Source organism: Loxodonta africana, chromosome 27 (genome assembly GCF_030014295.1).
Source record: "Loxodonta africana isolate mLoxAfr1 chromosome 27, mLoxAfr1.hap2, whole genome shotgun sequence".
In the NCBI taxonomy this organism is placed as follows: domain Eukaryota; kingdom Metazoa; phylum Chordata; class Mammalia; order Proboscidea; family Elephantidae; genus Loxodonta; species Loxodonta africana.
In genome coordinates this window covers 23,073,779-23,097,533 of record NC_087368.1, presented here as the reverse complement: position 1 = coordinate 23,097,533, position 23,755 = coordinate 23,073,779, and the positions used below count along the sequence as shown (strand labels likewise).

General features: G+C 41.0%; 1 long non-coding RNA gene across 1 annotated transcript; it reads right to left on the bottom strand.

The window, feature by feature from the left end:
• Positions 1 to 15,449: 15,449 nt before the first annotated feature.
• Positions 15,450 to 20,718, bottom strand: LOC135228761 (uncharacterized). Its single transcript, XR_010319588.1, has 2 exons — positions 19,816 to 20,718; positions 15,450 to 15,817 (listed from the first exon to the last, which is right to left on the bottom strand). It is a non-coding gene; the product is annotated as an uncharacterized LOC135228761 (long non-coding RNA).
• Positions 20,719 to 23,755: the final 3,037 nt, after the last annotated feature.

The window sequence follows — 23,755 nt, the reverse complement described above, 5'->3', positions numbered from 1 at the left end:
CCTCCTCCTCCTCACCCCTCCCCCACCCGCCCGGTCCCACCCACCCGCGCTCCCTCCCCCTGCACCTCCGGGAGCGGGGGGACGGGGAGGACACGGGGGACCCCGGGAAACCCTGTCCCCCTCCCCATCCACACCTGCACCCCTACCGGGCGCTTCCTTCGGACGCCCGGGAAGGGGCGAGGGGTGTGAATTTTCTCTTACGGGGTTTGGGATCTGGATCCTGGGTAGGAGATGGGGAGCTGGTCCGAGACGGGAGGCGCTGGGAGCGGCTGGTACTAGCTGGAATAGAGGTGCGGGGGGTCACTAGAGAAGAAGTTCTTTCCACAGAGGGCTTTTGGAAAAGGCGTTTGGCAAATTGGTGAATAAAACGGTAATCTCATGCCTAAGACTTGGGACTAGAGAGTGCAATGGAAACTCCTAAAAAGTGATCAGTTTAAGGGGAAAAAAGAAATCCCACAAAAGGGATTTCCCTTTGGGCTGACACTTGCTTCTCTCTCTGGCAATTTACCTGGTAGGAGCAGAGGTCAGTTTAGTTAGACACGCCTGTGAGAAAATCCCAAACTGGGACTTTTCTGCTCCAGGGCATGAGGCATGTACAATTCTAAATTTTTAGATTCTTCACGTCACATTTTATAGAAAGTGATGTGGGTTTTTGAAAGTGATACAAATGATTTCATGACAGGTAAGAGCAGAGGGTTACAGGTTTATGAATGTGAGAAATCACTGGGAATAAATCATATACTGAATTAGACTAGATTTAGCGTTTTTGGGCGTCAGCATTGGATATAAAGTTTGATTTTTGGAAATTCGCTAGGAACTTCTGGGGACCCCTGTACCTACTTCAGCTACAACATAAATGCTATTCAAATAATAATATTTTTAGAATAATCAGTAATTCTTCTAAATTGTTCCTCGTTTAGCATTTTAAACAAGATTGACTTTCTATTATTAAGCCACCAAATTACTCTTCAGTTTCTCACCTATTTGTCATTTCAGTTGAAGGGAAATGAAGAGATATATACCATCCAAATACAAGTGACACACTCACAGGATCTTTACATTAAGGAGACAGCCTAGTCAGAGTTCCATGGGTCACTCTAAATTATCTCATTCAAATTACCATCATTTCCCGTGGCGACAGTGGTTTCAGTCACCATATACACAAGATATAAAGCCCATGACATATCCAGTAACCAGGAAAACAAGGATTCTCACCGCCCAGCTTAACCCCTTCTACTCTTCATCCTGAAACTCCAACTTCATCAAGACTCATAAAGCAATAATAGCGTATGATTCTTGTTCAGTCCCTACTAGGAAACCTGTATCTACCAGGTATTGCCATAGAATCAAGGAGTCCAAAAGGTGGAGGAAACCTCGTAGTCTTCACTTCAGCCTCCTGCCCAGTCAGAGCTATCCCTTAACCACCAAAATGCATATCGATTTTGAAAAGATCCCCGGACAACTTTTCTTAGTGTTTGGTTTCAGGAGTCCTGGTAGACCACACAAAAATAATGACATTCCCTGCTGTATGGTCCTTAAAAACAAAAAATCTCCTAGAAAACAGGTTGTAGACTTTGTGTACATCTGACGAAAAAGTTCAATAGAAAACAATAAGCAAACAGATGAAATAAACTTAGTTGGGGGTGAAGAAAATAATCTTACGAAAATTTGGATTTCTGATGCTTTAAAATCCAATCCTGCACTATGATTATTACAACTAGTAAAAAAAATTGTATATGTAATTATATATATTAAAAAAAGCCAATTATATGTATATGTATATATAAAGACAAGACCTGGTAGGATCACAGGAAAATAAAAAATTTGATTTGCTGAAGTGACTGGGATGGTGGTATATTTTTTCTTTAAGTTTGATTTCTATAAATCATATACCTGAATACTGTCTTAGTTATCTATGAGTGCTGCTATAACAGAAATACCACAAATGTGTGGCTTTAACAAACAGAAATTTATTTTCTCACAGTTTAGGGGGCTAGAAGGCCGAATTCAGGGAGCCGGCTCTAGGGGAAGGCTTTCTTTCTTTTTCAGCTGTCTCTTTGAGCTCCTGCTCCTGGGCCATCTTCTTGTGGCTTGGCATTTGTCTTCCCCCATCCTTGCTTCTTTCCCTTGTTCTTTTAATCTCTTTTATACATTAAAAGAGATTGATTTAAGACACACCCTATACTAATCCTCTCTCATTAACATAACAAAGACGACCCGTTCCCAAATGGGATTATAACCACAGGCATAGAGGTCAGGATTTACAAAACATACTTTTAGGGGACACAATTCAATCTATAACAGATACTATGATAATTTTTTTTTTTAACTGAGCATGGTATTTTCTGTTTCATTGTTGATGCCTGGGTTGGATTGGTCCCCGGGGAAATAAACCATGTAATCTAAGGGCTCCTCCTACATAGGGAGTGCTCTCCCAAGCACAGGTCTGGAAGGATACCAGCCCTCCCTTGTGTACCATTCCCTCTTATCTCTAACACACACTAACCCCCGGTTAGTGCTTTATGGTTTTGGAATGACCTACTGAGTCAGGTATAAAAACCTCAAAATGCTTAGAAAAGAATTCACTGTTCTTGAAAGTCTAATCTTTAGGTCATGTTATTTTAAATACACTGTTGTCTCATAGAGAAAAAAAAAAAATTTGTTTGCAACCCTCTAGCTCTTCTACATATTAACTACAAGGCCTAAGACCTGAAGTCACCTCTCTGAGCCTCAGTTTCCTCATCTCTAAAGGGCTGGGATACCTGCACTATGTGGCCCGGCAAAGCTATTGTAAGGATCAGTGTGTGTCTGTAATGAAGGTGGCTTATTAACTGTTACACAAAGTAAATTATTAATAATCCCACCTAGGTCCTACTTCTCCAGAATGCTGTTAGGGCACCTAAAGAGTGTATGGTGAGAACTTAAGAAACCCTCTGAAGTGAAAGATAGTCAAGGATCATAGGATTTTACCACTACAATAAAATCAAAAACCAAACCCGGTGCTGTCAAATCTATTCCAACTCATAGCAACCCTATAGGACAGAATAGAACTGCCCCATAGGGTTTCCAAGGAGTGGCTAGTGGATTTGAACTGCCAGTCTTTGGGTTAGCAGCCGAGTCCCTCACCACTGCACCACCAGGGCTCCAGTACTAGACAGGACCTGAGAAATCTTGTAGTTCAAACTCCTCATGTTACAAATGAAGAAAATAAGGCAAAGAAAGCCAAGGTCATGCAGTGAGTCGGTGGCAGAACTGTGGCTATGGCCCCTGCTGCCCACAGATGATTTTGTCAGTCCTGGAAAATCCATTACACTGGAGGCAAATATTATACATGAAAGAACTTTGGTAATATTTCCAAGAATATATTATCAAGACATAGTTGGGAAAGGGGAAAAAATGGGAGGGAATCACCTGAATTTTTAACATTCACTTGAACCAATGGATGACTGCCATTGAAGTTCCTTGCTTGCCATCCGGAGAGTAAGCCTCCTTGGTTATTTGTTTTACATTTATGAACATATTTTGAATAGGCAATCCATTCTCATGCTTTATGATTCAAAAGATACCAAAGGATATGTCAGGGAAGAGCCCTCAGCTCTTCCTTCCAATCCCTCTTGTTTCCCTCTTCAGGGCAGTTTTCTGCGTATCCTTGCTCGTATAATCTACGCATGTCCAAGCAAACGCATGTACATAAACTGAATTCATCAACAGAAATGCTCAATTGACATTTAAAAGATGCGTCCAATCACAGAAGCCCAAGTGGGGCAGCACTGCAACATCCATGGGCTTTGAGAAAGGGGGCTCCAGTGTTTACTAGTACCTATTCCTGGTTCTCAGAATGATCCAGCTCTCTTCTTCAAGTCATCTTTAGAGTATCAAGTGCTTTTAAGTAAAGTACTTGAAGATCAAGGTGCTTACAGTCATAGGCTGATCCCTAGAAGGTGAAAGAACAAGAATTCCCACCCTTGGGAGGACACGGCTACAGTTGATTTAAAAGAGACCCAGTTTAACTTTCCAGCACTCTTATTTTTGGCCAGTTGCTTATGACAAACAGTATTTCATAAAGATGACCATTCTGTTTGGCCAATTTCATATCCAAACAGTTGTCAAGTAAATTAGCATTTCCTAATATATATATATATATATATTTAATCTTACTTTATAGCTGGTAGAAAGGATTTCCTTTTTCTGCAAAAAAAAAAAATTGATTTGAAATTAAGAATTTCTATAAAGAATTTCTGGAAGGATGGATTCACTGCAGATTTCAGGACATCTGTTTCATTTTATTATACTCCTTTGGCTGAAAATATTCATTCCTTATACAGAAAAATAAGAAAGTTCTGCAAAGAAGGGCCTGTTCCATGAGGCCTTAGATCTGGGGCTTTTATCTTTAATACAGGTCATTTTTCCATGGACTTATTAAAAAAAAAAAAAAAAAGAAACACTGATATACCTTTGAAGGACCCTAAACATTGTCTGACTTTATTGGGCCTGAATATGACTATTACAGGAAGCTAGGACAGAACTAAATTATTTTTTCTACCACATGGAGGCATTGAACACCATGTGATTTTCAAAATTTACCATCACTTGATTAAGAATCAAATGCTTTTTTTCAAAGAAAAAATCAAGCAAGGGCAAAAAGGTTTGTTTGATGTCCACAAATGGATAATGGTTAATATTAAAGCAATTTTCTCAATTTATAATTTAGGGTTGCCTCTGTGAGGCCTATTCTCTAAACAAGCTAACCTCTTTCAACCTTCTGTACATTGATAACACAAGGACAGATTATATTGGAATATATTGTATTGCAGTTTGAACAGTTCGGTTCATTAGTCTCTGAAACCTTTTCCTGAACTTAACACCTTTTTAGCTTAGTGAAATTTGGAGGAATGAAGGAGTAGGAGAAAAATTAGTTTTATTTCACACTTAATTATCTATTGTGAAACATTTAAAAAATTATATGTATATATCTCAACTTCCCCACAAGGATCCGGTTTTGAACATATAAAGTAAGTTGTTTTTCCCAAAATTTATCTCAATAATTGCAAACCCTAGAAGCAATAGATAGCAAAGGTATCAATCAATCTTGACTTGGTAAGCCTACATGACAAGTGCTGTCTTTGTGGGAGAGAGTACTCATGTCTGAATCTCAAATCAACTGATCAAGAAATAATTACTAGTTGCCCCGTGTGTACTAAGGAAACCCTGGTGGTGTGGTGGTTAAGTGCTACAGCTGCTAACCGAAAGGTCAGCAGTTTTAATCCACCAGATGCTCCTTGGAAACTCTATGGGGCAGTTCTACTCTGTCCTATAGAGTTGCTATGAGTCGGAATCGACTCGAGGGCAACAGGTTTGGTTTTGGCTGTGTACTAAGCACAGTACTGGGTGCTGCGGCAGATATAAAGGAGTCTAAGAGGTATTCTGGCAACCCTGGTAGAGTAGTGGTTAAAAGCTACAGCTGCTCACCAAGAGGTCGGCAGTTCGAATCCACCAGCTGCTCCTTGGAAACCATGTGGGGCAGTTCTACTCTGTCTTATAGGGTTGCTATGAGTCAGAATGGACTCGGCAGCAATGGGTTTGGTTCAACGGGTTTAAAAGGTATTCTCTTGCCTTCAGCAAGGGCTAAGGCAGAAGGGATTATAACTGAGCCTAGAAGGACAAGTAAGGTTTGAGGTAATACAGAGTATTGAAACTACATTTAAAAAGATATGGAAAAATGCAAGAGAGATCCTAAATGAAGAACATCTTATTACTTAAAAAAAAAAAAGGGAAGAAGAAACTGGCCTTTAATCTTTAAAAATGTCAATGACATGAAAAACAAAGAAAAACTGGGAGTCAAGAGGCATGAGAACTAAATGTAATGTGTGATCCTGGACTGAATACCATACTGTACAGGAAAAAAAAAAAAGTGATAAAGGACATAACTGAGTCAATTGAAAAAATTAGAATATGGAAGCTAGATTAGATAAAATATATCAATGTTAAATTTCTTGAATTTAATAACTATACTGAGGATATCTTTTTTCTTAGGAAAGACACACTGAAATATCGTGGGAGAAAGGGGCATGATTTCTGCAAACTATTCTCCAAGGAATCAGAAAAATAGATAACAATGTTAATGTATAGGTGGGGAGCGGGAAACCCTGGTGGCATAGTGGTTAAGTGCTAACGGCTGCTAACCAAAAGGTCAGCAGTTCGAATCCACCAGGCGCTCCTTGGGAACTCTATGGGGAGTCCTACTCTCTCCTATAGGGCTTCTATGAGTCGGAATCGACTCGATGGCAACGGGTTCTGTTATGTGGGGAGAGAGAGAGAAAAAAAAAATACAACAAATATGACTAAATGTTAACAACGGTGAATTTGGATAAAAGGATATTCTCTGTATTAGTCTTGTGACTTTCTTGTAGGTTTGAAATAAAAAAAAAAAAAGAATGAAAACGGAAGGAGGTAGGGGAGAGATTACTGACTCCTTAAATAATCCTGTATTGTTTTACTTGTTAAAATGAGTGTGTACGACTTCAGTAAGTTTTTAAAAATCCAACCACTAAATCTTTAAGGAACAACAACAAAAAGATATGAAAGAAACCGATTCAGAAAGTGACTGGGGAGACCACGAATAGATTAATTTGGTTGAAGGACTAAGAAAAGGAGTGGTTGGCTAGAAGGATGAAATTGTAGATAACGGGAGATTGTCGGAGGGCTCAATGGTGAACTAAGAAGCCTGGATTTCATTACAGGATAAAAGGTACACCGGAAGGACAATAAAGGCATTTTGGCCTAAGAAGTATTTTGAAATTAGTTTGATAGCACAAATTGAAAAGCCAAATAGAAGAGAGAGGAGGCAAGGAAACCAGGGAGGAAACTATCGAAGAAGCCTGGGAAGCAGCTCCTAAGTCCTAATTCTTCATGCTTATTTTAATTCATCAATGTTTAATGCTGAAGCTCTGGAAATTAAAATCCCATGACAGCAGAGAATTTGTCTGTTTAAGCTGCTTTTAGGGTAGTGTGTGGTGCTTAGTAGGCACTCAATAAAAATTTACAAAGGAAGGGAATAACAACCTTCCTTCTCTTTAGTATGGTAGTATTATTGTCGCCTTTCCATCATTCACCCATAAATGATTACACCATCTAGTGGTTAACAAGAATCGTGTAGGATGTGTGTTGTTGCTCCCTGAAGGAGCATGGGTGACCACAGGGTACGGCCTGAAGTGACCCCCAGCCCCCATCGTGGAAAGGATGATATTAGAGTCACAAAATTACAAGCTGGAAGCACTCTAAACCCCATTGTCATCGAGTCGATTCTGACTCAGTGACCCTATAGGATAGGGTTTCCAAGGCTGTAATCTTTACAGAGGCAAACTGCCATATCTTTCTCCCACAGAGTGGGTTCAAACCACCGACCTTTCAGTTAGCAGCCGAGCGCTTTAACCACTGTGCCAGCAGCGCTCCCTGGGAAGCACTCTAGGGATCATCAAATGTACCTTATTCAATTAACAGAGGGGGAAGCTGAGATCCAGAGATGGAAGATAACTTTTCTGAGGTCAGACAACTAGTTAGCAGCAAAGCCACAACCTTTCCCTTGTGGGCGTCAAGGCGGGTTATGGGGATTTGTGAAATCCGCACCTTTATGCCTCAAACACAGAACAGTGGCCAACTAGCACACAGCCAGAGTTAACCTCCATGGAGGCAAGCACGCTCTTGTTCTACCCAGCACCACTTTCTGTGGAGCTGGACTATGTCATAGTCTTTGGTATCCCCTTAGCAGTGGGCACTGGGGTGGGCACAAATTCAATACTCAAACATACCCACATACCTTATTTGCTAAAGCAACCCTAAATCTCACGGTTAAGCAGAACAGACATTTGTCCAACCTGACTGCGTGGCTGCCAGGGTAGGAATGAAGATTCCTAGGTCTCCTTCTTCATCCCTGACTTTAATCACTTTAAGAGGTCTTTTTAGGTCTCTGTAAAGTATAAAACAGGAAAATGGTGGGGGATTGTTATGGATTATTCTAGTCCTCCAAAAAAGATACATTGAAGTTCTGAAATGCTCCCTCCTCCCACCTGTGAATGTGACCTTGTTTGGAAACTGAGTATTTGAAGATGTTAAGATTATTTAACGTGAGGTCATGTTGGAGTAGCCAGACCGAAAACCAAACCCATTGTTATCAAGTTGATTCCAACTCACAGCGGACAGGACAGAGTAGAACTGCCCCATAGAGTTTCCAAGGAGTGCCTGGTGGATTCAAACTGCCAAACCCTGGTGGCTCTTAACCACTACACCACCAGGGTTTCTAATCCCATCTGAGTGGTGTCCTTATAAAGAAGAAGAGCCACAGAAAGACAGAGTAAAGACAGCCATGAGAAGATGCAACTACAAACTAAAGACCTAAGAAATGCCTGGTACTACCAGAAGCTGGAGGAAGCTTTGGTGGTGTAATGAAGAAAAGACCTGGCAATCTTCTCCCCTAAAGATTTCAGCCTGGGAAACTCTATGGTGCAGTCCTACTCTGTCCTATAGGGTCACTGTGAGTTGGAATCTACTCAATGGCACATAACAATAACAACCAGAAGCTAGAAGAGACAAGGAAGGTCCTTCCCCTAGAGCAGACTGAGAAAACATGGCCATGCTAACACCTTGAATTCAAACTCCTGGACTCCAGAACTGTGAGACAACAAATTCCTGTTCTTACAAGCCACCTAGCTTGTAGTATTTTGTTATGGCAGCCCTAGGTGACCAGTATTTTACAGGCATGATCACTTTGGCTTGGTGGCTGAGGTTAAAAACATCATTGTGGGGCTTCCTGCAGGTTGTGAGGGGCTAAGACTTTGGGATTCTCCTTGCCCTCTTTTCCCATTTCCTCTTTCTTCCCCACTCCTCCTCCCCAGAGAGAAGAACAGTTCAGGGCTGTTAGGAGCATGAACAGACCTGAATGTCCATCCCAGCACTGCCACTTACTAACTGCATGACCTCAGGAAAGTTCTTAAACTCGCTGTATCCCTGTTGCTGCATATGTAAAACTGGGATCGTAATAGTCGCTTCATAGGATTTTCTGGAGACTAAACAAGAAATGTCTGCAAAGTGCTTAGCCCGGTGCCTGGCATAACCTAAAGGCCCAATCAATGATAGCTATTTTCAGTTGAGTCTAACACATATCCTGACTTAATTTATTTTCATGGCTCAATTCAGTGTCCTCACATTTCTTGGCTATTCCAAAATTAACAAATTAGAACAGCACAGGCAGCCATCTGAACTTATATATGATTTTGTGTTATTTCCAGTTGGTCGAAAAATTGTAAGCAAAAGGAGAGGAGGGTCCCTGCCTTATCCTAGCTTAGGCCAATGCCAAGCTCATGCTAGGAGCTGAGTAACCACCTGTTGATTGATTGCTGACAAGAGCCTCTGAAAGAGCACGAAGAAGCAGGTAAGCCAGAAAACATCTGTGTTTTGCCCACTAATGTTCCGCTCCAAGAGTGAGTCAGAATGGCCCAAGTATGTGAGTGACGCTTCCGCTTAAATTGTTTGGAAAACTGTCTGGTGAAGGATTGTTTTAGAGGATTTGTGTCCATTAAAAAAAAAAAAAAATTTTTTTTTTTTTTTTTTTACGTGGAATTAATTCTCTTTCTCTTTAGATGGAAAGTTAGTCCAGCCTCTTAAAAGTATTAAATCAAGAGATGTAAAGGAAAACTGACTGAGCAAGTTAGAATTTTCAAGGAATGTTAAAACACGAGGGACTTCTCTGGGAAGTTTGTCAATCACAACCTGAGCAAGTGTGAAAAATGTTGGCGAAAATTTTTTAATTCCTTAACATGCTTCTTGTCCGCTAATAAGATTTGCCCACTGGTTTCCTGAGGGCAATACAGTTATTATTATTGGACTTCTTGTTTGAAAAGATCATTTTTTGCAACATCTATGAGCACTCCAGATGCTTGTACCCACTCTGGAGCCCTGGTGGCACAGTGGTTAAGAGCTACAGTGAGCTATAGCTGCTAGCCAAAAGCTTGGCAGTTTGAATCCCCAGATGTTCCTTGAAAACCCTGTGGGGTAGTTCTACTGTGTCCTATAGGGTCGCCAATAGGAGAGAAATTTAGAAATGGATAATTTGGGGGAACGTTTGTCTTCTTCTTGAAATTCCACATTTTTATTTTTTTAAGGGGTTGAGGGCCCTTTGAAAAGATATTTTTTCCCTATAATTATGAAAAGTAAAAATTTATATCCTGAAACTCTGGAATACTGAAAAAGCCAGTTATCCACAACCCTTGATTTCTCTTTGGCACTATTGTGGCCTTGAGTTCTGTCGGTGGGTGGATCAGAAGGATCCTTTCCAACACTGACATTTATGTTCCAATGTTTAGAATTTATTTAGTTCCAGTTGTGTCTTAGCTTAAAAGAAAGCCTTGGCTTATCAATTCATCTGATGATGGGCATTTAGGTTGTTTCCCCCTTTTGGCTATTGTGAATGGTGCTGCAAGAAACATTGGTGTGCAAGTCTCTATTGGAGCCTCTGCTTTGAAGTCTTTTGGGTATATACCTAGGAGTGGGAATTGCTGGAGCATATGGTAGTTCTATTTTTAGTTTTTTGGGGAATCACCAGACTGTTTTCCACAACAGCTGTACCATTTTGCATTCCCATCAACAATGGGTAAGGGTTTCAATTTCCCCACATCCTCTTGAACATTTGTTATTTTCAGTTTTTTTTTTTAACCTTAGCCGTAAGAGTGGGAGTGGTATGGTATCTCATTGTGGTTTTGACTTGCATCTCTCTGATGGCTAATTACGCCGAGCATTTTTTCATGTGTTTGGTGGCCATTTGAAAGTCTTCTTTGGTGAAATGTCTGTTCAAGTCCTTTGTCCATTTTATGATTGGGTTATTTGTCTTTTTGTTGTTAAGTTGTCAAAGTTTTATACATATTTTCGTTATTAGATTCTTGTCGGGTATAGAGTTTCTGAAGACTTTTTCCCAGTCGGTAGCTTGTCTTTTCACTTTTTTGGTAGTCTTTTGGTGAACAACAGTTTTTCATTTTTATGAGGTCCCATTTTGTTTTTTGCTGTTTTTACATTAGATAATCGCTATGAGTCGGAATTGACTCGACGGCACTGGGTTTGGTTTGGTTTGAATCCATTGTTAAAACCTAGGCCTGACAGCATTGCTCATGCTTTTTCTTCTAAGAATTTTATGGTTTTAGCTTGCACATTTAGGTCCTTAATCCGTTTTGAATTTATCTTTGTGTGTGATGTGAGGCATGGATCTTGTTTTATTTTTCTGCATGTGTAAATCCAATTTTCCCAGCATCATTTATTGAAGAGGCTCTTCTTTCCCCATTCAGTGGACTTTGCACCCTTATCAAAAATCAGTTGACCATAGACATATGAGTTTATTTCTGGACTCTCAATTCTATTCCATGGGTCTATTTGTCTATTGTTATACCAGTGCCAGGCTGTTTTGATTACTGTAGCTATATAGTATGTTTTGAAAACAGATGAGTGGATAAACAAAAGAGTAGCTGCTAAGGAAGTTTAGGGTCATGGTTACACGGGATATCCCAGTCAACTGGCCGAATAAAATGTTTAGTGCTTCATTTCTACCTCCCAGTTCATTGTGTAATGCCTGGGGTCTTAAAAGCTTGCAAGTGGCCATTTAAGGCAACAATTAGCCTCTGTTTGCCTGAATGACAGAGGAAGGAGAGTCAAGAATATGAGAAGGAGGAGAGGTCAGCACAACTGGACTAAACCAAAAGCAAGGAAGTTTCCTGAGTAAACTGAATGCTTCGAAGTCCAGAGTAGCAGGGGCGGGGGTCTGGGGACTATGGTTTCAGGAGACATCTAGGTCAATTGGTATAATAAAATCTATTAAGAAAACATTCTGCATTCCACTTTGGTGAGTGGCATCGGGGTCTTAAATGCTAGCAAGCGGACATCTAAGATACATCAATTGGTTTCAACCCACTTGGAGCAAAGGAGAATGAAGAACACCAAAGACAGAAGGTAATTATGAGCCCAAGAGACAGGAAGAGCCACATAAATCAGAGACTACATCAGCCTGAGACCAGAGGAACTAGATGGCACCCAGCTACAACCAATGACTGCCCTGACAGGGAACACAACAGACAATCCCTGATGGAGCAGGAGATCCGTGGGATGCAGACCTCAAATTCTCATTAAGAAGACCAGACTTAATGGTCTAACTGAGACTAGAAGGACCGCGGAGGTCATGGTCCCCAGACCTTCTCTTAGCCCAAGACTGGAACCATTCCCAAAGTCAACTTTTCAGACAGGGATTGGACTGGACTATAAGATAGAAAATGATGCTGGTGAGGAGTGAGATTCTTGGCTCAAGTAGACACTTGAGGCTACGTGAGCAGCTCCTGTCTGGTGGGGAGATGAGAAGGCAGAGGGGGACAGAAGCTGGCTGAATGGACAGGGGGAATACACGGTGGAGAAAGGGAGTGTGCTGTCTCATTAAGGGGAGAGGAACTAGGAGTACATAGCAAGGTGTATATAAATTTTTGTATGAGAGACTGACTTGATTTGTAAACTTTCACTTAAAGCACACACACACACAAACACATAAAAAGAATATGAGAAAGATGTGAAATATGTAGCTAATTGACTGCATGAACAACTTCCTCCTTTTCCATGAGACCAGAAGAACTGGATGGTGCCCAGCTATCATTACTGAACATTTTGATCAAAGATTCCGTAGAAGAATCCCGATCAAAAGGGGAAAAAATACAGAACAGAATTTCAAATTCTCATGGACTCTAGGCTTTCTGGAGCCATGAAGATTGGAGGAACCCTTGAAACTTGTGCTCTGAGATAACCTTTAAACCTTAAACCGAAAATGTCCCCTGAAGTCTTCTTAAGACCAAATAATAGTTTAGCTTAAATAGTAAAAAAGATCTGCCTTGTGCATAAGCTCTTTTAAGAACTATCTATACGAGATCAAATTGACAACAGCAACCCGAATGATTAGGTAGGAATCTTAGGGGACAATGAATTTATGTTAATGGGAGAGGAACAATTCAGTAAAGGAGGGTGAGAATGGTCACACAACTCGAAGAATGTAATCAGTGTCATTAAATGGTACATGTAGAAACTGTTGAATTGGCATACATTTTGCTATGTATATTCTCAACGACAACAATAAAATAAATAAATCCTTGGGTTGGTGGATTGGTCTAAGAGGTATATATTTAAGATGTTATTTTTGGAGACTGCTGGAGAATGAAATGAAAACTTGTAATTTTCTTAGAACTTGGCTGGAAAGTAAAATAAACATTTTATGAACTGGAAGGTGAACACATTTACTCTTCTCAAATATTCTCACTTCTAAATGAGTAGTTTAGAGCAGAGCCCAGAGTTGGGAATTCAAATTCTATAAACTTTTCTTAGCTCTGTCCCTACTTATAGATCAATCTTTAGCAAAATCATCAACCATCCTCTTACTTAAAATAAAAAAACAGTTAAAACTCCAATGTGTTTACACTATAAACACACACTGTTATTGATACCATTCCATTAGGTACTTACTGATCATCTAAATGGGGTGCAGCCCCCTAACTAGACCATTTAGGCTTTGGCCCTTCATAGGAATGGTTAGAGAGGTTTTGCTTAGGAGTATAGGGTGTTTTTTCTTTTTCAGTATGGGACTTTTACATCCTCTTCTTATGAAGTATACATGAAAGTCCTAATGGTGTAAAACATGGAAAGTGGAGCTGTGCTGTGAGTCACCATCACTGAATGGACATTTGGACAAGAAGCTATGCTGGGCCATGTCTGGAACAATTTAACACACAGCTTCTGATTTCTAGAAAGGTCTTTATTTGGTTGGTTTATGTTTGTTTCTTTATATGTTTACTTTTTATTATGAAAATTTTCAAGCATTCATAAATTTATAAACATTAATACAAAGATCCTCATATATTCACCCTACCACCCAGATCCAAGAATTGATAATATTTTGTCAAATTTGCTCTATTTATTTATATTTTTGCTAAATCACTTTAAGGAAATTACAGACATTAAGAAAATTTACCCCTAAATTTCTCAGCATGCCTCTCCAAAATATAACTACATACCATTATCACACCCAACAAAACTAGCAATAGTTTCCTAACCCAAAAAGTCCTAGTATTATCTAAATAGTCTGTTCATATTTAATTCCCTCATTTTTTCTTTGGTTCGAATCCTATCAAAGACCGGGTACATTGCCTTTGTTAACGTCTCTTTTAATCTAGAACAATCCTCCAATTTCCTCCCTCCCCCCTTTCTTTTAATTGTGGCATTGTCTTGTCGAAACAACCCAGCCAGTTTGTATTGGAGAATTTTCTGGATTTTCTTGTTTTTCCTTGTGCTACCGTTTAATGTAACCCCTTCAACATTCTATAAATTTGAGTTTTTATAGAAAAGAGTGATTGAACTACAGTTAAACATTCTTGTCAAGACAGTCAAATGGTAGGCGGCGCTGTGTATTTCCGCTGCATCACATCAGGAAGTGTGCGATGGCCACTTGTCCCTTAAAAGGCGTCTTTTGAGAAGCTGAAACATGCAGCGTTTCTCACTTGTCTTAAAAAACACAACTAAACCTGAAGCCAGAACTGTCAATACCATGACACTTCTCTGATCCTCAGTTTTTTTGTGAGAAACAAAACCAGTACTAGCCTCTGTAACCTCGAAGGGTTGTGGTAAGAACCGCAGGGGAAAATAAACAGTGATAACAGCCACGACAACAATAACTACCATTGAGCAATCACTATATCAAGCACTATTTGTGAGCTTCCCATTCACTCTTTCAGTTAATCCTTGCAATCACCGTAAGAGATTGGTGCTATCATTATAGTATATCATTATCTCCATTGTACAAGGGAGGAAACTGAGGCACAGAGAGTTTAATTCGTGTGGCTGAGGTCAAAGAGAGGGAGATGGGATGTAAACCAACCAACCATTTGGTCTACAAAGCCTATGCAGAAAACCAATGTAAGTACCAAACAACAGTGATGTATGGACACAGAAATATCAGTTGCTATGTTAGGGGATCAAGATGATGTTGTTTTGCTTTTTCTCTTTTTCAGATGTTTGCTGATGTAATTCTATTACTTTAATAACCACGGAATGAATAGGTGCTTACAGAATAAGACATACAATATGGACGCAAAATAACAATCAGAAACCTTTTATTAAGTGCCTGCTGTAGTGCTACTGACAGGAGAATAAAGGGAATCACATGAACAATAATAAAAAAGCTTTGCCTAGAGGGAGATAGACAGACGAAGTGACACCATAAACAGATATTCTGTATTTTCTTCTTCATAGTGCTAGTCCTTTTGTCCTGTTTAGTTTGACATCTGGCTTACTTCATAAAAATGTTTAAATATTGCTTTCCAAATAGCTTTACTTGGTTCTAAAATAATATTAACAGACCATGTGGTTTCTGGAAAGATCTGCTGTTTCTGTAAAAAAAAAAAAAAAAGTTTCCTTGCTTTTTCCTTTTTTTCCGCCAGGATTTTTGCATCAAGAAAATCAGCTGGTCAATTATACCCAAACATGGTGACCATGTGACTTCTTTTTTAAAGGCCGAGGTTAAAATTATCCAAAGAAACATGGCCACCAGTGGATTATCTATGTTAAACCTCTCAGATGAGCATCTGTCTTCTCCAAGGTGTGAAATCATACTTGGCAACAGCATCTGTGCCCCAGAACCCTCAGCCAAAGCCATCAGGTATTTTATGTCCACACACGGGATAGATGGCTGTGAAAACTGTATGCGTTTCTTAAGATCTTGATCACTGAAGCCACTAGGAGGTTTCTTTCCATTCTGTTTCAAATATAAGAAACACGAAATGTTTAATTTGGTAGCTGTAATAGTCCTACTCTGGAAATATTTGTTGTAATTTTACATGAAGGCCAGTAAGACCTTGGACATAGATTTAAAAACATATATCAACCCAATGAGGAGAAAAAAAAACCTCAGCAAGCTGTGGTAAGGTTACTATATCACAAAACTGAAAAATTATAATTATCTTTTTTCATGCCTGGATGGTTATAAAAAATAGTTTAATGAAAATTTCATATAACCATTTTCCACTCTAAGGCTCCTAAAAATTATCTTTTTGGGGGTTGTACCAAACCAGTTGCTCTCTGAGTTGACTCTGACTCGTGGTGACCCCATGTGTATCAGAGTAGAGCTATACTTCGTAGGGTTTTCAATGGCTGATTTTTTGGAAGTAGCTTACCAGGCCTTTGTTCTGAGGCACCTCTCGGTGGACTTGAACCTTTGACCTTTTGGTTAGCAACAAAGCACTTAACCATTTGCACTACCTAGGAGCTCCAAAGATTGTACAGTGTTATCAATACTAGCAGATATGCATTGATTGCTCTCTATGCCTTAAGCACTTTGCCTGCATTGTTTCATTTAATCTTTACAACTTAAATTTAAGGTAACTGCTTTTATCATCCCCAGTTTACAGATAACATAACTGATGCTTTGAGTGTTTAAGTAACTTGAACGATCATACAACTGTTAGGTGGGAGAGCCAGAGTTCAAATCCAGGACTGTCTGACTCCAGAGCCTAAGTTCCCCAGTTGCCCGTAGATAATAAATAATGACTATAATTTTCATCAGAGCTCTGGTAGCACAGTGGTTAAGAGCTCAGCTGCTAACCAAAAGGTCGGCAGTTCGATTCTACCAGCTGCTTCTTGGAAACCCTATGGGGCAGCACTACTCTGTCCTATAGGGTCACTATGAGTCGGAATTGACTTGATGGCAATGAGTTGATTGGCTTGGCTGTTTATAATTTTCATCAATGGAATCTCAAATCTTAACAATGTGCAACTTCAAAACTTAATAGAATGCTTTGTGCAGAGTTTAGGAACAACTCAACAGAAGAAGCTGATTGTAAATGCAGTTTTAGAAGCTGAGACTCAGACTTACCTTTCATGTACCAGCAACAGAAAAGGCTTCTCACCATTCCCTGGTGTCCCACCTTTCTGAACTGCCTGCAGGAAGCTCTTCATACAGACCTTCACAAATACCTGAGTGTCTTCAGCTGCCCCAGTACCCCTTCCCTTACTGCCTCCCCCTCGAAGCTCTGGTGGGCAGTGTGTCTTCTTTCATATCCCCTTAGGTGAATCAACAAGTGTTTGTTGAATGAATAAATGAACGCATAAGTGAATGAACAAACAACGGTCAACCAGCCACAGATGAAGACGTATGCAGAGGTGCATAAATAGCCAGCTGTTTGCCTAAAATAGCCCCAGCCTGACCAGTATGTAAATTCCACCAAACTTCACGTGCAGTTGGGGAATATTTATTCTGTACTAGATTAGATATCATGTTATTTACTGCACGTTTCGTGCTTCATTGCCTCAGTATTATTTAACACTTCACTTTCTGGGCAGTTGGCTCCAGCCACTTGATCTTTCTGATCCTTGTTTTCTCAGCTATAAAAAGATGCTATTAAGTCATACCTCTCAGGTTGACATAAGGATCAAATAAAGCCCCGTGTGGTGGTGCTCTGTAAACTATATAGTGCCTTCTAATGCTGTCATTGTGGTGCATTTATTGGCCCCCTGCTATTTGTACTCTTTGTACATCTAGTTGGGGAACCTGAAGGTATTGCTCAAGAAGGGTGGTGTTGTGGAGAGAATTCCAGGGTCCTGATGCCACTCGCTGGAATAAACAAACCACAACTAGGACTTTCACGAGACCAGGCTACTGGAGTCGGATCCTCGGAGTAAGGAAGTCCAGCCGCCAGGCCACACCTGAGGGAATTCAAGGAAAGGCCCCTGAAGGCCCCTTTGGAATGGCCTGGCATGTCCTTGTCTCAGTCTCAGCCCTAACCCGTCTGCAGTCAGGGCTCTGTCTAGACTGACAGCCAGCCACCTGATTGTGTAATTAAGCTATGCAATCACCCTGAGACAGTCATCTGAAAGGCTGAGCTTGAGCCATAGCACCTGCGTAGGTGGGCATGTTCCATCAATCATCACGAGGCTACGGCCTACCTTTCCCTCTTCACCCAGCCTCCACTGGGGCAAAGAAGGGAAAACAAAACTCAGGGTGCATTGACTTTCATCCAGAATCCATCCAAACTTGTTTCCTCGCCCTGGTTGGGGTTTATCTGAGCAAGAGGGACAATTAACACTCCCTCAGGAAGGCCTGTTCCTCCAACAGTCGGACCTTAGAGAAATGACAAAGTGAGCCAGAGACCTGGTGAATAAATGCTGCTTCTCTCATGGGCCTCTCATGCTCTCTATTTCCTCTCTTCTTTCCTCCCCCTTTCTCCCTGTCAACACCCTCTCCTTCAATCTCTGTAAGAGGAAACCCTTTGAAGTATCTCTGAGACAAAAAACTTGCCTCTTTCCTTCCTCCTAGGTTTTTGGCACTAATTTTTTAAAACTTAAACGTTCCCAGAAAATTGTTTGGTGGGTTCTGGAACATAAAATTTAATTCTCAGCCCCCAAGCAAATATTTCAACCAAAGATCCCATACCTGTTTTAAAAAGTGCAAAGTAAATTTCTCCAGCAAAGAAAGACCTAGTATTTTCCTGGGCCTTCTTGCAAACAGAGGCCCCATAGACAATATTTACATCTATGTGTGGGTGAGTTGGGTCTGTGCTTGGGGCACTGGAATAAGAGAGGCATTGAGAGATTCCAGTAAGGCTGGCAGATATTGAGGAGTAAGCATGGTGTAACACACAGAGCGAGCTCTGGGTTTGGGAAAGGCGTCTAACATTTATTCAGCACTCAAGAGGATAGGCAGTGTGCTAAACGTGCTACCTATATCATCTTCTCATTTAATCATAACCACCCCTCGAGGTAGAAACTAATATCGCTGATTTACAGATGAGAAAACTGAGATTTAAGGGATCTAAAGTCTGAGAACTGAGTTTCTAACACAGGCAGCCTTGACTCCAGACCCTTGCCACTCTTGGGTGGTCCATGGACCAATAGCATTGACATCACCTGGGAGCTTGGTAGAAATGCAGAATCTCAGGCCCCACCCCAGACCTGCTGAGTCAGAATCTGCATTTTAACAAGATCCCCAGGCAATAGACGTACACATGCCAGTGGTGCTCCCGATCACTAAGTGTACTGCCTCTCTGAGCACATCTTCTTATCCAGACACTTAGAAGACCATATTTCTTACTTTTCTGAGGCTCAGTTGCTCATCTGCAAAATGAAGACAGGCTCAAGGTTGTTGTTCAGAATTCAATGAGCTAAAATGTGTAAGGTGCTTGGAGCTTAGCGGCAGCTTTCTAAATGTCTGTATAAACCGAAATTGTTGCCATCAAGTTGATTCTGACTCATAGCGATCCTCTAGGACAGAGGAGAACTGCTCCATGGCGTTTCTGAGGCTGTTTGTAGTCTTTATGGAAGCAGACTGCCACGTCTTTCTCCTGCAGAGCAGCTGGGGGGTTTGAACCTCCAAACTTTCAGTTAGCAGCCGAGTTCTTAACCGCTGTGCCACCAGAGCTCCCACGTATCTATAGGGCATCTTAAAATTTGAGTAAAGGGTACTACATAAACAATAGCAATAATTGAAATTTGTTTTCAAAGAATAGCTTTAAAAATATATATTATTGTGGTGAAGATAATACACACCAAAACATTGGCCAGCACAAAAAGTCCGCATTTATATAATTCAATGACATTGATGACATTTTTCATGTCATGTCACAATTATCACTATCCTTTTTCAAAATATTCCACCACCATTAACATAAACTCATTGCCCTCCAAACAAAAACTCCCCTTTTTCCCCTCGCTTTCACCCCGGTAACCATTTTAATCTTTGCTTTCTGTATATTTGCTTACTTCATGTAAGTGAAATTGTACAGTATTTATCCTTTTGCAACTGACTTAATTCACTCAGCCTAATGTTTGCAAGGTCCATCCATGTTGTGGCATGCATCAGAACTTCCTTTCTCTCTTTGTGGCTGCGTAATATTCCATTGTATGTGTGTACCACATTTTTTTATCCATTCGTTGATAGGCATTTCTGTTGTTTCCACATTTTGGCTCTTGTGAAAAGTGCTGCAATGAACACTGGTGTACAGAGAGTAGCTTTTTAATGATAATAAAAGTGATACACAACTCTGTAAGTAATCTGGAAAATGAAAAGATAAAGAAAACATAAAAATTTCAAGAAAATCCATCATTCTGAGATAACCTCGGGCACACTTAGTTATGTTTCTTTTCTAAATTTTCTCTATATGTGTGTATAAATATATCATTTTTTTAAACCAAATTGGAATCATTCTGTCTTATACATTTGCATCCTAAATTTTTTTGCTTTGCATTTTCGTGAAGAATATTTTTGAAATAATTTAAACTAGTTGTCATGGATTGAATTATGTCTCCCCAAAATATGTGTCAATTTGGCTAGGCCTTGATTCCCAGTATTGTGTGATTGTCCACCATTTTGTGATCTGATGTGATGATCCTGTGTGCTGTAAATTCCAATCTCTATGATAGTAATGACATAAGATTAGAGGCAGTTGTGTTAATGAGGCAAGACTCAGTCTACAGGATTAGGTTGCATCTTGAGTTAATTTCTTTTGAGATATTAAAGAGAGAATCAAGCAGAGAGGAAGGGACCTCATACCACGAAGAAAGAGGCGCTGGGAGCTGAGAATCTCCTGGACCAGGGAAGATTGATGACCAGGACCTTCTCTGAGAACTGATAGAGAGAGAAAGCCTTCCCCGGGAGCTGGCACCCTGAATTTGGACTTCTAGCCTCCTAAACTATAAGCGAATAAACTTCTGTTTGTTAAAGCTATCTATTTGTGATATTTCTTAGTTATATACATAACTAAGACACCAGTGAATATACAAACTGCTTCTCACAGCTCATACTCTGAGCTTGAGTTTTTTTCCTTTCATCTAATTTTCTTTTAGCTGCAATTTTAAAAATTAAGATTGGAACTGCCCTGTACTTGAGCATTTCAGGAGTAGACCCCAGGTGTTCAGAGAGAAAACAGCACCAGGGGTGGGATTAAAGGCAGACCCAGGAGACCACCGGAATTTAGGGTTCAAAGGCCCTGCAGGGGCCTCATGTCTGTTCTGGGCATTGCAGCCCCCTTTTTCTGGTGTTTTTGACCTTTGGGATCCAGAATAAAAGGTGGCATTTCAACTGTATAAGCTCCTTCTAAGCAGAAATTGTCTGCATTTTTTGTTTTTGTTTTTAAATCTCTGTACCTCAGGGAGCCCTGGTGGTGCAGTGGTTAAGAACTATGGCTGCTAACCAGAAGGTCGGCAGCTCCAATCCACCAGCTGCTCCTTGGAAACGCTATGGGGGCAGTTCTGCTCTGTCCTTTAGGGTTGCTATGAGTCGGAATTGACTCAGCAGCAAGGGGTTCCAATGGGTACCTCAGGGCTCAGATCTGTGCTGGGCACACAGTTGTTGTTAGGTGCTGTTGAGTTGATTCCAACTCATAGTGACCCCACACAACAGAAAAGAACTGCCCCACAGGGTTTTCTAGGCTGCAATCTTTTCAGAAGCAGATTGCCAGGTCTTCTCCCTCGGAGCTGCTGGGTAGATTTGAACCACAAACCTTTATTTTAGCAGCCGAGTGCTTAACCATTGTACCACCAGGGATCCTTGGGAACATAGTAGGTATCCAACAAGAAATTTCCCAAATGAACTGATGAATAGATTAGTAAATGAGTTAATGAATGACTGAATGAATAGAAGCGGAGAAGGTGGGCAGCTGTCTAATGCCATGGATTAGACATCTCCCCCGACTACCACCTTGGCCCCAAACATCTCCTCTCTATACCTCAGGTTGCACCGTAACAGTATTTCTTTGCACCACTCTTTGAGGGGCCTATTTTCAAAAGCAAGCATCCCTGGGGTGGGGGGGTACCTGTTTCAATTGCAAATGTGTTGATGCTGGGATTTTAGGAAAGGGTTTTCCCGTAGTTTGGCATAGTCCAACAACTTGCTGGGTAAACCAGTTTCCTGAGCTGTCCTTTTGAATATTCATAAATCATACACCCTTCAGGAGTGTCTTCCCCAGGAGTAAGGAGACTTTGCCATTAAAGCTCAAGGAGTAGAGGGCAGAGAGGTCAAAGGAATCTTCTCGATGCAAGCTTTATGGGGGTGATATTGTTCTTCCTGGCAAGGACTCTGATCTGGGATGAGAAAGAAAGTGACTCCCACAACTTGGAGACTTCTTCCAGAAGGACTAGTGAGAAATAGAGTTGAGCAAGGGTCTAGGATTGAATTGTGCTCCCCGCCCCCCCGCCCCCCGCCAAATATCTGTCAACTTGGCTGGGTCATGATTCCCAGTATTGTATGAGTATCTACCATTTTATCATCTGATGTGATTTTCCTATGTGTGGTAAATCCTATTGCTAGGATGTAATGAGATCGATTAGAGGCAGTTATATTGACGAGATCTACAGGATTAGATAGCATCTTCATCAATCCCTTTTGAGATATAAAAGAGAGAAGTGAGCAGAGACAGGGGGATCTCATACCACCACGAAGGCAACGCCGGGAGCAGAATGTGTCACTTGGACCCAAGGTTCCTGCTCTGAGAAGCTCCTTGACCTAAGGAAGATGGATGACAGGGACCTTCCTCCAGAGCCGACAGAGAGAGAAAGCCTCCTCTTGGGCAGACACCCTGAATTCGGACTTCTAGCCTGCTAGACTGTGAGAGAATAAACTTTTTGTTAAGCCATCCACTTGTGGTATTTCTGTTATAGCAGCACTAGATGACTACGACAGCAAAGCAGAAGGCACACCTGAACAGAAAGGTGGCTCAGTAACCTTGGGCTTGCTCCAGGCATGTCTTGGTAGAGAAGTTATATCTTAATCATATTGACAACCAAGAGGAAGTAAAAGAGGGGCCCAGCACTTCTTACCACCTTCACAGCTACCTTCCTAGTCCAAACTGTCATCACCTTTCTCTTGGATTCCTGCCATGGCCTTATAATTGGCCTCTCTGTTCCACTGTGGCCTTTGGCTGTCCTTTATCCACAAATCGTAAGTCAGATCATTTTACTTCTCTGCTCAAAACCCTCCAGTGGCTTTCCACCTCACTCTGAGCAAAATCTGAACCTACATCTACGAGGTCTTGCATGATCTGGTGTTCCCCACCACCTGCCCCATTTCCTTTTCTATTACCTTTACTGTTGCTACTCCACTCCAGCCACTTTGGCCTCCTAAAGGAAATCTGTTGTTGTTGAGTTGATTATGACTCATGGTGACTCCGTGTGTTACAGACTAGAGCTGCTGCATTGGATTTTCTTGGCTGTAATCTTTACTGAAGCAAATCACCAGGCCTTTTTTTCGTGGCACCGGTGGGCTGGTTCAAACCACCAACATTTAGGCTGGTAGTTGAGCACAAACCATTTGCCCCACCCAGGACCTTACTGGCCTTGTACCTCTTCTTAAATGCACCAAGCACTCTCTTACTTCAGGGCCTTGCTGATCCCTCTGTCAGAAACATTCCCCCCCCCCCCATTTACCTGCTTGAATAAGTCCCTCACTTCCTTCAGGTCTCTGATCAAATGTCACCTTAGCAGATAGGCCTTTCTTGACCAGCTCTCCTATAATAGTGATACCTCCCCCCCCAAAAAAAAACTACTGCCACTCTCCATCCCCTACCCTTGTTAATTTTTTTTTATGACATGCTCTTGCCACATGACATTCCATATATTTATTGATCTCCTTCCCAACTAGAATAAAAGCTCTGTGAGAACAAGGGTGGTTGTTTAGTTTGATTCACTGCTGCTGCTGTGTGTCTAG